The following is a 13,598-nucleotide window of genomic DNA, read 5'->3' as shown; positions in this document are numbered from 1 at the left end:
GGATAGGAATAAAGACAGAAACGGTACAAAGGAACCAGAGAGGGACGCGGAGGCAGAGCCGAGCAGCGGGACCCACGGAGGCTGCGGGGAGGACCACACGGAAAGATCGAGACGCAGCGAGCAGAGCCTCAGGGGCCAGCGACGGGCGTGGGGGCTCGCGGGCGGGGGCAGGGACGCGAGCTGGGGAAATGACGGCGGGAAAGTCCCCCAGGTGCAGGGAGCTTACGCATCCACGAGGCTCCTGAACGCCGCGGCCCAACAGCGCGACGTCCAAACCCAGACTCGAGGGCCGTGGAGCGGGACAGTGGCCGCGGGTCACTTCCGACACGTCCCCAAATGGATGAGGAGCAGGCTTTCTCCTCGGAAACGTCAGAGGCCGGAAGACCGTCAGCCGATATGGGCAAAGGGCTCAGGGGAAAGGCCGTCAACCAGGAATCCTGTTTCTGGCAAAACTGTCCTTCAAAAGTGAGGGAGAAATCCAGACCTTCCCAGCTAAACGGAGGCCGAGGGAGTTTGTGACCAGACCTGCCTGCAGGTGAAACGAAAGGACGAGGCCGGACGGAGACGAAGATCTCCGGAGAAGGAAATGTGCGGCGATTATAGAAGCTAGTGCTGTTAGAAGAGTGGGTTCTTGACACTGGAAGGCAAACAACGGTTTTCTACACAATTTGAGACTAATTCATTTAACGAAAAAAACAATTATCAAAGTAAGAGTCAGTGTTCCTCTAACTTTGGTATTTACCCTAAATCTTATTTTCTACATAAGAAACTACTGCATTTAAAATTTTTCTCTCAAAATAAATAACTTAAAAGAGACAGCATGGGGGTGGGGGGAGCGGCAGAGAGAGAAGAAGGGAGAGAATCCCAAGCAGGCTCCGTGCTGTCAGCACAGAGCCCAGTGTGGGAGTGGAACTCACGAACCACGAGATCACGATCTGGGCCAAAGGCAAGATCTGGGCCAAGTCGCTTAAGTGACCGAGCCACCCAGACGCCCCTACAGCACGTGACTTTTGATCTTGGGGTCACGAGTCTGTGTTCCACATTGGGCGTAGAGATGACCTTAAAAATTTTTAGCAGGCGCCTGGGTGGCTCAGTCGGTTAAGTGTCAGACTTCATTGAGCTCCGGTCATGATCTCACGGTTCGTGGGTTCGAGCCCCGCGTCGGGCTCTGTGCTGACAGCTCGGACCCTGGAGCCTGCTTCAGATTCGGTGTCTCCCTCTCTCTCTGCCCGTCCCCTGCTTGTGCTCTGTCTGTCTCTCTCTCTCAAATATTAATAAACATTAAAAAGAAATTTAAACAAAGAATATGTAAAAAAATTTTTTAAATAAAATAAATACAAAAAGAAGAATGACTATTTATGCCTCAGGGCACACGGTGTACCAAGAGGTAAGACCGTGGCATCTGCAGCCACGGGGTGTGGTCCAGGCCGAGTGAAGGAGCAGTTTCTGCGCGTTCCTGAAGTTCAGCTACTATAAATTGGATCCAGGAGGTTATAGATTCGGATGTTAGATGGAATCCCCATGGCAACCACAAAGAGCCACAGAACATACACAAAAGGGAACCGGGAGGGACTTTCAACACTCGACTACAGAAGCTCAACACGAGAGAGGACAGGGACGGGAAGTGAGGGACAGCAAAGCCGTAGGCCACACACAACGGGACGAGCGCGAGCCAGACGGCAGGCCGTCCTCATCCACGTCCACGGGAAAGGTGAACGCGGGAAGCTCTGGGATCCACAGACCGGGAACGGCGGGCTGGATGACAGCCCGTGGTCCAGCCACGTGCCGTCTGCGGGAGGCTCGGCCGAGGTCGAGACACAACAGGGCGGCGGTCAAAGGCGGGAAAGGAGATTCGTGCACACAGCCGCCAGGAGGCTGGAGCGTCTCGCGGACACCAGACAAACAGACTCGAAGTCAGAGCAAGGTCCCAAGGGACAAAGAAGGACGTTGCACGTTACTAAGTCCTCGGTGCGGCCAGAAGACGTGACACACACTCACGCCTCGTGCCGCACCGTCACGACCTACGAAGCAAAACCCGGAGGAGGTGAAGGGAGAAACAGCCTCGAATAGCACACGGGGGGCTCGACACCGCGCTCGCGGTAACGGACGGCCAAGTCCGACACGGGAAACGAGGACTTCACACAAACGACCAGATCCAACCACACGCGCCGGCCGACCGGGGCGCGTTCTGGCCTGGTGCCCACGGGACGCGGCACGGGACCGACCCCACGTGAGGCCGCCTATCGGTCTCCTACGAGGTGTCCTCTCTGGCCGCGACAGGGCGGATGCAGTTAGAAGTCAACACAAGGAAAAGTGGAACGTTCACGACTTCGTGGAAGCAACGCACTTTTACGAAACGACCAGTGGACCAAAGAAGAAGCCGCAAGGGAGGTGAGCAGACACTTGGAGGTGGGGGAAGACGAAACACCACAAAACACGGGATGCAGCCAAGCGTGCCAAAGGCGGGTCTGGCGCCGCAAACGCCGCCGTTAAAGCACAAGGAAGGGGTCCGGTCCGCGACCTAACGGACAACGGAAGGAAGCCGACAAAGAAGAACAAACCAGACCCAAGGCGGCACGAGGGAGGGGAGACTGGAGCGAGCTTGACGACGGAGGGAGTAGAAACGCAAGAGAGAAAGTCAACGAAACCGACAAGAGCCGGCTCTTCGACAGGAACGGCAGTTGGCGAGCCCTGAGCCGGACGGACTAAGAAACACACTCGGGCCACTAAAATCAGACTCAAAGCGGGGACACTGCCACCAGAAATCAAAGGGTCCGGAGACAGCGCTGTGAGCAAGGTCGCCGACGACGGGGGAACCAAGATGAAGTGGATAAATCCCTGGACGCGGAAAGGCCGCCAAGACGAACCCGTGAAGAAATGCACGGTGTGCACGGGCCGGTAAATGAGTCAGGAGCCCCCCCCGGGAACCACCCCCCCCCCCCCCCGAACAGAGCAAAGTCCTGGTCCCGACGGCCTCACTGGCGAGGCCCGCCGAACGCTTCAAGGACACCCACGCCGGTCCTTCTCAGACTTCTCCAGAAACGCTGAGGAAGAGGGAGCGCGTCCCAACTCCTTCCAGGCGGCCGGCGTAGCCCCCATACCAAAGCCCAAGGCGCCGGGAGGAGATCGGGGACCGCCACCCCTCGTGAGCGCTGATGCAAACGCCCGAGCAGAGCGCCGGCAAACAGACCGCGACAGCGCACGACGGACGACGCGCCCCGAGGGGCCTCGCGCCTGCACCGCGAGAGGGCTCCCCACGACAGGCCGGCGGGGAGGGGGGGGGCGCGGCCCCTGGGGAGAGGGGGGAAGACCCACGCGATCGTCCACCTCCACGGACGCGGGATCGGCCCTGGCCGGCCCCACGCGGTCATCACGGCACTCAACCAACCGGGAACGGGAGGAGCCACCTCCACACGGTCCCCGCCGTCTCCGGAGAGCCCACGGGGGACGTCATGCGCAGGGGCGAGACCCTGAGAGCTCCTCCTCGAGGAGCAGACACGCGAGGAGGCCCTCGCCACCTCCATTCCACACCGAATGGAAATTCCAGCCAGAGCAAGCAGGGAGAGAGAGAAGGAAAAGGCACCCACGGCGCAAAGAGAGGCGACACCGTGTTTTGCGCAGGACGTGGTCCCGCCACACAAAACCCCAAGGGCTGCACGAAACAGCCGTCGGAGCAAGTGAATTCAGCAAAGGAGCGGGATACAAAGTCAGCACACGGAGATCCGTTGCATGTTTATTTTTATTATTTTTTTAATAAAAGAAATTTTACTTTATTTGAGAGAGAGCACAAGTAGGGCAGAGGCAGTGCAGACAGGCGCCCCTCATTTTTTTTAAATTTTTCTTTACGTGTTTATTCATTTTGAGAGAGAAACAGAGAGAACCAGCTGAGGAGGGGCAGAGATGGGGCGGGGGGACACAGGATCCGAAGCGGGCTCCACTCTGACAGCAGTGAGCCCGAGGCAGGGCTCAAATTCACGAAACGGGAGATCACGACCTGAGCCAAAGTCTGAGGTCACCCAAGTGAGCCAGCCAGGCGCCCCAGCGGGCTGCATTTTTACACCCAATAAGCGATCTGAAAGTAACTTACAACACCATCAAAAACAATATAATACCTAAGAAATAACCAAGCAGATAAGAAACTTGCAGGATGATAACTATAAACATTGTGTGAAGAAATGAGAGATGTAAATACATGGAAACACATTCCATGTCATGGACGAGAGAAGTTGAAACTGTCAAAATTCCAGGGGCACCTGGGTGGCTCAGTGGGTTACACGTGCAACTTCAGCTCCGATCATGATCTCACAGTCTGTGAGTTCGAGCCCCGCATCGGGCTCTGTGCTGACAGCTCAGACTGGATGGAGCCTGTTTCAGATTCTGTGTCTCCCTCTCTCTCTGCCTCCCCTGATCATGCTCTGTCTCTCTCTGTCTCAAAGATAAATAAAAACATTTTAAAAAATAAAAAAAAAAAAAAAAGAAACTGTCAAAATTCCATATGACCCAAAGCAAATGTACAGACTCCACCCAATCCCGATCAAATTCTGAATGACATATTTTGCAGAAAGGAAAACCCATCCTAAAATTCATATGGAATTTCAAGGGACCCTGAAGAGCAAAAACAATCTTGAAAAAGGACAACCAATTTGGAGGTTTCACACCTCATGATTTCAAACTAATGCAAAGCCACCATAATCAAAACAGACATAAAAACAGGGCACCTGAGTGGCTCAGCCGGTTAAACGTCCGACTTCAGCTCAGGTCATGATCTCACGGTTTGGGGGTTCAAGCCCCGCGTGGGGCTCTGTGCTGACGGCTCAGAGCCTGGAGCCTGCTTCCGATTCTGTGTCTCCCCCTCTTCTGCCCCAACCCTGCTCACACTGTCTCTCTCTCAAAAATAAACATTGACAATTTTTTTAAAAAAAGGAACAAGAGAGATCTTTCATAAGCCACCTAACTGCACACCTCAAGGAACCAGAAAAAGAAGAAACAAAGAAGCCCGAAGTTAGCACACGAAAGAAATAACAAAGAGCAGAGTGGAAATGAATGAAACGAGATGAGAAAGGCAATGGGAAGATCAATGAAACGTACAGCCGCTTTGGGGGAAATACAAGCACAAACCTTTAGCCAGACTCAACAAGAAACACAGAGGGGCAGCGAGAGGACTCAGATGAGATCGGGAACGAAGAGGAGTCGTGCCCCAGACACAATGGGGATCACAAGAGACTAGTAGGAACGACTGCACGCCAGCAGGAAACTAAAACATCCCTGGGAACACCACCCTACCAAGACGGAGTCGTGAAAACGTAGAAAATCCGAACAGACCGGTGACCAGCAAGGAGACTGAATCTGTAATCAAAGACCTTCCGGCGAAAGGTGGTCTGGCTGGTGGATTCTACCGGCACTTAAAGAAGTCATACCGATCCATACCAAAACGGAGAAGAGGGGAGAACACTTCCAAACTCACCTGATGAGGCCAGCACCACCCTGAGGCCAAAACCAGACGAGGACGGCCCGAGAAAAGAAAATCGTAGGCCGATATCCCTGATGAACACAGACACAAAAGCCCTCGGTGATGTATCTGCAGACCGAACTCAACAACGCACTGAAAGGGTCACATGCCCCAAAAGAGTGGGATTTACTCCAGGGATGCGGGTTTGGATCAAGAAATCGATTCGAGGGGCACCTGGGTGGCTCAGTCGGTTAAGCGTCCGACTTCAGCTCAGGTCACGATCTCACGGTCCGTGAGTTCGAGCCCCGCGTCGGGCTCTGGGCTGCTGGCTCGGAGCCTGGAGCCTGCTTCCGATTCTGTGTCTCCCTCTCTCTCTGCCCCTGCCCCGTTCATGCTCTGTCTCTCTCTGTCTCAAAAATAAATAAAAAGCATTAAAAAAAAATTTAAAGAGAAAAAGAAATCGATTCAAGCAGTCCGTCTCCCCTTTGCTGTCCCGTCCACTGCTGGCGTGTTCAATAAACTTGTATCGCCTTAAAAAAGAAAAATCAATTGACATCCGCAAATCAATTAATGTGACACACTGCATGCATGAAATGCAAGATTAAAATCGTATGATGATTTCAATGGATGCAGCAAAAGCGTTTGACGAAATTCACCGTCTGTTTGATAACCACCCTCAACAAAGTGGGGACGGAGGGGACGTCCTTTAGACACGGCTAAAGGCCGCATGTGACAACTCACAGCTCCTATCACCCAACAGGGGGAAGCTGAGAGCTTCTCTGGAAAATCGGGAATAGAGACGAGGAAGCCCAGCGTCTCCACTTTTGTCCCACAGAGTCCTGGGTGTCTCGGCCAGAGCAACCAGGCGAGACGGAGATGCAGACAGCAGCTCAGCCGACACACACACACACACACCACACCACACACACACACCTGCTGGAGCTGGTAAATGAACTCAGTGAAACTGCAGGACACAAAATCAATGTACAAATCAGCTTCTACACACTAATAACAGAGCATCGGAGAGAGAAATTAAGAAAACAATGCCCCTGACAAGTGCATCAAATAAAACCCCGAAGAACAAACTTCATCAAGGAGGCGAAAGGCCCGTACACCGAACACCGTAAACCCGAGAGAAAGGGGTGCCTGGGGGCTCAGTCGGTGAAGCGTCCGACTCCTAGTTTCGCCTCAGGTCATGATCTCACGACTCGTGAGTTCAAACCCCGTGTCAGGCTCTGTGCTGCCGCGTGGATCCTGCTTGGGATTTTCTGTTTCTCCCTCTCTGCCCCTCCCCCACTCACACTCTCTGTTGCAAAAATAAATAAACATCAAAAAAAAAAAAAAAAACAATCTTAGGGGCGCCTGGGTGGCTCAGTCGGTTGAGCGTCCCACTTCGGCTCAGGTCACCATCTCGCGGTTCGTGGGTTCGAGTCCCGCGTCGGGCTCTGTGCTGACAGTTGGGAGCCTGGAGCCTGCTTCCGATTCTGTGTCTCCCTCTCTCTCTGCCCCTCCACTACTCACGCTCTGTCCCTTTCTCAAAAATAAATAAACATGAAAAAAAAATTTTTAATCTTAAAGAAATAAGCTGAAGACAACACAAATAAATGTAAAGAGAGTTTGTGCCCGTGACAGGCAGAATTAATATTGTCAGAATGTCCACAGTACCCAAAACAATCTACTATTCAGTGCAATCCCTATCAAAATTCCAATGGCATTTTTCACAGAAATAGAGCATACAGTCCCAAAATGTGTATGGAATCACACAAGACCCCAAATAGCCAAGCAATTCTGAGAAAGCGGTGGGACACCATCCACCTGCAAAACTTCTGCCCGGCACAGGAAACCATCCACAAAATGAAAAGACAACCCGTGGAATGGAGAGAATATTTCAAATCAGATCTCGGATGGGGGCTAATGTCCAAAATATATGAAGAACTCATACAACTCAACAGCAAAACAAACACAAAAACCCCAAACAATCCAATTAGAACCGGGACATTTCTCCAGCGAAGGCACCCAGATGGCCAACAGGCACAGGAAAAGGTGCTCGCCATCACTCAGCATTGGGGCGCCTGGGGGGCTCGTCGGTTAAGCGTCCGACTTCGCCTCAGGTCACAGTCTCACGGTTCGTGGGTTCGAGCCCCATGTCGGCCTCTGTGCTGACAGCTCGGAGCCTACAGCGGCTTCGGATTCTGTGTCTCCCTCTCTCTGTGCTCCTCCCCCACCTGCACTCTGTCTCTCTCTCTAAAATAAATAAACATTAAAAAAATTTTCAAATCATTCCTCATCAGGGAAATGCAAGCCAGGACCACAGTGAGATGCCACCTTGCACCTGTCAGAATGCCCACCGTCCAAAAGACAAGAAGGAACAAGCGTCAGTGAGGACGTGCAGAAAAGGGAACCCTCGCACCGCTGGTGGGAATGCAGACTGGTGCAGACACTGTGGGAGACGCTATGGAGGTTCCTCAAAACTTAAAAATAGACGTACTGTAACATCCAGCAACTCCACTTCTGGGTATTTACCCAAAGGAAAGAAAAGCACTAACTCAGAACGGTATCTGCACCCCCGCGTTCACTGCAGCATAATTTACAAGGGACAAGATGCGGAGGCAGGTAAGTTTCCCCTGGTGGACGAGAAGACACAGAAAATGCGTTCACATTCGCATTATTCCGCCATAAAAAAAAAAAAGAAAACCCTGCCATTTGCGACAACATGGATGGACCTGGAGGGCGTGGCTTGGGAAATAAGCCACACAGAAAAAGCCAAATACTACACGTGAAATCTAAGAGAAATCCCCTACAGTCATAGATACAGAGGCCAGATCGGTGGCTCCCGGTGGGGCAGGTGAAACGGGTGAAGGGGGTCCAGAGACACAAGCTTCCAGAGGTAAGACAGTAAGACCCGGGGGTGTAAGGGACAGCGTGGGGACTGCGGTTAATGACACCGGATTGCATAGGTGCAAGTCGCTAAGAGAGTAGATCTTGAAAGCTCTCCACACGAGCAAAAGTTGTAACTGTGTGGCGATGGACGTTAACTACTGTGGGGGTCCTATGGCAACACGCACGATATCGAATCATTATGTTGTACACCTGACCCTAATCGAATGCTGTGTGTGAGTCACATCTCAGCTTTAAAGGATTTTTTTTTAATGTTTTTTAACGTTTATTCATTTTTCAGAGACGGAACGTGAGGGGTGGCGGGGGGGGTGGGTGGGAAGAGAGAGAGGGAGACACAGAATCTGAAACAGGCTCCAGGCTCCGAGCTGCCAGCACAGAGCCCGACGCGGGGCTCGAACCCGCGACCCTGGGATCATGACCTGAGCTGAAATCAAGAGTCAGACGTTTAACGGACTGAACCACCCAGGCGCCCCTATTTTAAAACCACAAAAAGAAAGGGGTGCCTGGGGGCTCAGTCGGTTAAACGTCTGACTTCGGCTCAGGTCACGATCTCACGGTTCGTGGGTTCGAGCCCCGTGTCCGGCTCTGTGCTGACGGCTCGGAGCCTGGAGCTGCTTCGGCTTCTGTGTCTCCCTCCCTCTCTGCCCCCCCCTGCTTGCACTCTGTTTCCTTTAGTCTCTCAAAGATGAATAAACGTTTAAAAAAAAATGTTTTTTTTTTTAAAAGAAAGAAGGGGGAGAAGATCCCGTCCCAGCCACTGTCCTGGGCCTCATGGAGAGCAGCAGACGAGAAAGCCCACACCCTCCCCGTGCACCCCTGGGCCTGGCCGGGCACAGGGGCCTGGGGGGTACTGGGGGGCCTGGGCGAGCTGTGACCGCGCAGCCAGCTCACAGGCATGGGGGTCAGTGAACAGGGGACATGCCTGCAGGGGGGCACCTGGTGCGGACCAGGGCTTAGCAAACACAGCCCAAAGCTGGCAGCAAACGAGGGGGGTACCAGGGACAAGGTCGCCCCCACCCCATCCCCTGCCCCACACGCAGCTGGAACGCGGGCACAGCTCACCACCCGTGTGGAGGGAGAAGCCAGCCCGGGCCCCTTCTGGTCAACCCAGAAGCCCTGGGTCGGCTCGGGGGCCATCTCAGCCACGTGCATCTCCCCCGGCAGGACAGGCACCGTGGCTGTGCCTCCCACGTGGGGAGCGGGCGCAGTCCGGGGAACAGGTGAGGGCGGTGGCTGCGTCCTGAGCAACCCCTCCTTGCCATAAGCCCCCCCCCCCCACCCCGCCACACACACACACGCACCGGACCGCTGGCCTGTGGCCTCAGCACACAACCAGGTATGGAAAACAGCTGCAGGTTCCCCTCGCCAGTCACACAGGGTCCTCACGTGACCCAGCGATCCCTCCTCCGTCTCCACCCCCAAGACTTGAAAGCAGGACTCAGAGACCCACCCACCCACCCACCCACGTTCATGGCAGCCAAGAGGTGGAAGTCACCTAGGTGTCCACGGGTGGATGACGGGACAAAGCGTGGCCCATCCACACAAGAGCAGAACGTGGTCCCCTAAGGTGGATAACGGAGGACCTGAGGCTGAGTGGAATAAGCCGGCACAAGACAAACACTGCGTGACCCCGCTCCCACACGGTCCCGGGGTCATCAGACTCACGACACGGGGGGACACGCACCGGGACCCGCTCACACACGGTCCCGGGGTGGTCAGACTCCCGGACAAGGGTAGACGGTGGGGCCGGCGCTGGGGGAGCGGGCGGGGGTCCGTGTTTCAGAGTGACAGGATGAACAGAGCCCAGGAGACGGACAGTGGGGACAGCCGCATGACAACGAGAAGGACCTCCTGTCGCTGAACTGCGCACTTACAATGGTTAAAATGGCAGCTTTATGGTATCCACGTTTTACCACAATAACAGCATTTTGGTTAACCCAAGACTCAGGGGGGCTGCCCGGCCCACTCCTCAGCAGCCCTCGGCCAACCACGTGCCCACCCGGGGGACCCTCTCCCAAACTAGGCCACGTTCCGGAAATTCCTCCCCGCCGAGCTGCTTCTGTCCTGGCTTACGGCGATTCCGATTTTGGAAGAGTCGCCTCTCCCTCGAGGCCTTGCAGGGCTGCGGGAGGGGCTCGTGCTGAGGTCACCTGAGAGGCCGTGCGGGCGCACGCTGGGTCCCGGCTGAGCCGCAAGGACCCCCCAGGTCAGTCACGCCCAGACCCTCCGGGTCCCGGCTCTGGAAAACGTGCGTGAGGCAGCCCAGAACATCCGCTGTCTGGCGGGCACACAGGCCCCCGCTCGCTGAGCCGCCCGCTCAAGCCAGAGGCCCGGGCACTCCAGAATTGGTTTTACCTGGTGCCCCAGGTGTCTCTGCCCATCAGAGTACCGCGAGTGATGGCCCACGCCCAGAGCCAGGTGAACAGCTGAGAACCCCAAGTCCCTCCAGGGCACCGGACCCGAGGTCAGGACTTGTCCCGACTAGGCAGGCAGCTTGGAGGATGTGCGGGCCGCCCCACCCCTCCAGATGGGGCCCCCACCCGGGCCTTGCCGAGAAACGGATGCAAACACACTTACTCCCCCAGGCCTGTCACGAGAAACGCTTCTCTGGAGGCTGTCAGCCGGGTCCCGTGTTCAAAGGCGGGGGGGGCGGCCGCTGCTGGGGCAGGTAACAGGGAGGGAGGGTCTGGGAGCAGGTCCTGTGGGGGCTGCAGGGACTGCCCCCTCCCAGGAGCCCTCACACGACCAGCCGGCCAGGTCTGCCCAAATCTACCGCAAGGCGCCCCACCCCCACCGGGCCGGGTGTTGGAGGCGACCCAGGCCCGCCCTGATGTCCTGCTGTCCAGGGCCCAGGCCTCGGGGACCCTTGCCCTGGCTGTGGTCAGGACAACCACGAGCCGGTCCGTGTCACCACAGAGTGGCCCCCAGTCGCCCATCTGGGCCGCGGCAGCACCCCACGGTGGCTCAGAACCTGGACAGACTAGGCGGCTTCATCCAGCAGCAGGGACTGTAGGCGAGCATTCTATGGGGATCACGAGGGAGGAGGCAGGGTAGCAGGCCTCACCCCTCCACACACCCCTGGAGCAGGGGGGAGGCCGGGGTGGGGGCAGGGCTACAGCATCAGGAGACCTGCTCTGCCTTTGAAGCACCACGTCCCCCGAGGCGGCTCAACTTTCCAAGGCCTCAGTTTCCCCAGCTGTGAAACGGGCTCCACAAGGCTGCCCGACAGATCAGGCAAGATGCCGGTGTCGCAGACCGATTTGTGGGTCGATTCTGGAAGACGAGAGGCTGGCCCAGTGCCAAGGAGAGCTGGGCTCGCAAGAACCCACCGCTCCAGAGCCCTGCGTGCCTGCCTGGGCGGCGGATGCCGGCTGAGAGGGTGGGCGGGGCAAGGCAGTGCCCACTGGAGGGGAGGGGCCCCCGCAGGGCCCAACAGGCCAAGGAAGCCCCCTCTCCCACCTACAGGCTGGGGGCCCCGGAGGTAGCCGGGGGGGGGGGGTGGGGGGAGAGGCTCTGGGTCCAAAGAAACTGCTTCCAAGCAGTGTGACCAGGAAGGACGGGGCCCGACCCCCCCCAGCCCGGCCCCCAGCCCACGTCTGAGAACATCCTGGCTGCCCTTTCTCAGCTGCCCTCTCCCCGGCGAGGCCAGCTTTCCTGAACAAGTGAACGGGTCTGGAAGAGGGAGGGAGAGCGTGGGGTGAACCAGCCCAGCTGGCGGGGGCAGGGCACAGTAGCGATGCCAGTGCTGCCCCCACCGCGCCACCAGGGTGGGCCCTGCGGCTCCCGAGCTCAGGGGGCCGGGAGAACGGCCACCTCAGGCTGCTCGGCTTCCGGAAAAGCCTGTCGCTGCCTCCCTCTGGGGCACTCAGGCTCCAACACTGCCGCTGACCAGCAGATTCCCAGGACCTGGGGCTGTCAGAGACGCCTCCCGGCCTAGCGGGTGGGCGGGCGACAGAGGGGAGCCGGGGTCCCTTTGGGAGTGCCCAGGACGCACGTCTCAGACTGGTGTCTCAGGACGCATGCAGGCCTTTAGCCTCTCCATGGGGTGCTAGCTTTGTTCTGAGGAGCTCAGGCTAGAAGCCCCCAGCAGAGCGTCCAGTGTCCCCCCGGGTGCCTGGGGGACAGCGCCTGAGGGGGTCACCCTCCACGGAGGCGGGGAGCAGGTGAGCCTCTAGGGGCCGTTCCTGCCCCACCCCCACCTTCAGCGAGGCCCAGGGGCCGCTGCCTCGGGCTCAGAAGCAGGTGCTGATGGCCTGAGGGCACAGCCTGTCTGTTCCCTGTCAATCCCAGGACAATTAGCCCCAGGAAGGGAGGGGAAGCTACTCAGGACTCTGGCACCTTGGAAATCACCCCAGAGCAGGGGCCACCCCGGAGCAAAGTCCAGGAGATGCCGCGGCGGGGAGGATCCGCGCAGGTGGATGGACTGCGAGCTCATTACAGGCCGCACCTGCCCCCTCCCCCGAGCGCCACCTGGACTGGCCTCCTGCCCGGCGCAGCCGGCACCAGCGGGGGGAGAGGGAGGAGCCCTTTCGCACCCCACGGCTTCACGGGGACCCAGCCGGTCCTTGCTCCCCCTGCCCCCCGATCCCCCGGCGAAAGGGTGGCTCGAGGGGGGGCCATGACGTCACCTCTAGGTGGCGGGGAGCCAGGTGGACCCCCCCCACACACACACACCCACGCACAGAAGCCCGCGGGGCCGCCTGGCCCTTTCCCTCCTGCAGCCGCTCGCCCGCGCGATTTCCTCTTTCTCTGCGGAGCCGAGGTTTCGCAACGCGGCGGCGGAGGGAGGTCCGGGGCGGCGGAGGTCCGCGGGTGACAGCGAGACACGCAGCCCGGGGTGGGGGGCGGAGGGGGGGGGAGGGAGACGACACAGCCTCAGGCCCGGGGCCGCTGGGAGGCGACGTCCGGCTCCGTGCAGGTGCACTCCGGGCCCGCGCCCCCCAGCCACGCAGGCGCCGCAAGCGGCCCTCCTGCCCACCCCCCCCCCTCCAGCCCGGGGCCGGCATCCAGGCCGGCCCCCACCCGGGCCGCACCATCCCGGCCCCGCACCCTCCCCGGCCCGGCCCGCCCCGCACCCACCCCGGCCCCGCACCCGCCGGGCCCCGCAGCCACCCCGGGGCGCACCCGCCCGGCCGCACCTACCCGGGCGCCGCAGTCGGCGCAGCGCGCGTTCCCAGGCGCCCTGCAGCAGCTCCAGGACCGCCCTTCGCCGCCCTTGGCCATGGCCGCGATGACCGCCCGCAGCGATGCC

At 58.1% G+C, this 13,598-nt stretch overlaps 1 protein-coding gene across 1 annotated transcript in view; it reads right to left on the bottom strand.

Moving 5' to 3' along the window:
• The window catches only part of ADAP1 (ArfGAP with dual PH domains 1), a 51,483-nt gene extending 37,898 nt beyond the window's left edge, over positions 1-13,585 (bottom strand). The window contains 1 exon segment of the mRNA XM_030301580.1: positions 13,490-13,585. The gene's annotated coding sequence lies outside the window, so the exon portion shown is untranslated.
• Positions 13,586-13,598: the final 13 nt, after the last annotated feature.

The sequence above is a fragment of the Lynx canadensis genome, chromosome E3, assembly GCF_007474595.2.
Source record: "Lynx canadensis isolate LIC74 chromosome E3, mLynCan4.pri.v2, whole genome shotgun sequence".
Lineage (NCBI taxonomy): Eukaryota > Metazoa > Chordata > Mammalia > Carnivora > Felidae > Lynx > Lynx canadensis.
This window is presented reverse-complemented; position numbering and strand designations above follow the sequence as displayed.